General features: G+C 37.0%; 1 protein-coding gene across 1 annotated transcript in view; it reads left to right on the forward strand.

Annotated features, from left to right (window-relative positions):
• LOC106012676 (ras-interacting protein RIP3) overlaps positions 1-1,307 on the forward strand; it is a 16,049-nt gene that overhangs the window by 1,221 nt on the left and 13,521 nt on the right. The gene's annotated exons all lie outside the window — the stretch shown is intronic.

Below are 1,307 nucleotides of genomic sequence, written 5' to 3' on the forward strand. Positions count from 1 at the left end.
CAAACTGACGACACAGACACTTGAGTGTGAGTACTCACTATATCAAACTGACGACACAGACACTTGAGTGTGAGTACTCACTATATCAAACTGACGACACAGACACTTATGTGTGAGTACTCACTATATCAAACTGACGACACAGACACTTGAGTGTGAGTACTCACTATATCAAAGGCTCACTGCTGATATCTGGCGACACATAGACTTTCCCGGAAGGCCGGGGTGCCAAAGTTGTTTTTAAGTTTTTCCGGGCAACTTTCAAATTTCGTTCCAATTTGTATCTATAGTGCAGTAAAAAATTCATGTGGCAACTTATTGTGAAATACCTCCTCAACTATTGAACACAGATTCTCCAACTTTTGCACAGTGACTTATATCAATTTGTCTTAACAGGTGAATATTTTTTCAAATTCCTGCACACTGTGTTCTAGAAAATTTATTATTAAACACTAATAAAAAATCCCAGTCAATGGTTTCTAGATCTACAGATTTTTAAAGGTTTACAACTCCAGCAATCGCTTTTAAACGCAAGTCTGTCATTTTTTTCTAATCGCAATAGTATGTGTACTGAACGTATGTTTAGGGAATCTTTAGTGAAAAAAAATGGGTTCATTATAAAAATATTTTTTGTAAGAAGTTTTTCCACTAAAAAGTGTCATTGTTGAGCTGTGAGTAGGCCATATGTGTGTATACAAAATTTGTGTGAGAAGCGGGAAGTGCTGTGAACAAGTCCATTTTCCGCGTGATGTAGACTTATAGTATTTTATGTAAATTTATGAAGAAACGTTTTTAAATCCGGCCTCAATTGTTTTTGAAAAATATGATTAAGTTAAGACAAATTGATACAAACTGCTGTGCAAAGTAAGGGTGACATTGATTCTCCTGTTAAAGAGATATTGGAGGAGAAGTTGCGCCACGAATATTTGACCGCACAATAAATATTGGCCAAAGCCTAAAATGTTTAACATTTTCATAATCTGCGCAAATCCAGACCAAATCATCGACGACACGCGCCAGATACAGGCCGAGTTTGCTGAGAAGTGGGGGGGAATGTTTGGTGGTGCAGGGTTAGTTTGTTTCTGGCGTCCACACTTATGTGTTTGTTTGTGACATCCACACTTGTTTGTTTGTTTATTTGTGGCATCCACACTTGTTTGTTTGTTTGTGACATCCACACTTGTTTGTTTGTTTATTTGTGGCATCCACACTTGTTTGTTTGTTTGTGACATCCACACTTGTTTGTTTATTTATTTGTGGCATCCACACTTGTTTGTTTGTTTATTTGTGGCATCCACACTTGTTTG

Source organism: Aplysia californica, unplaced genomic scaffold, assembly GCF_000002075.1.
Source record: "Aplysia californica isolate F4 #8 unplaced genomic scaffold, AplCal3.0 scaffold00457, whole genome shotgun sequence".
In the NCBI taxonomy this organism is placed as follows: Eukaryota; Metazoa; Mollusca; class Gastropoda; order Aplysiida; family Aplysiidae; genus Aplysia; species Aplysia californica.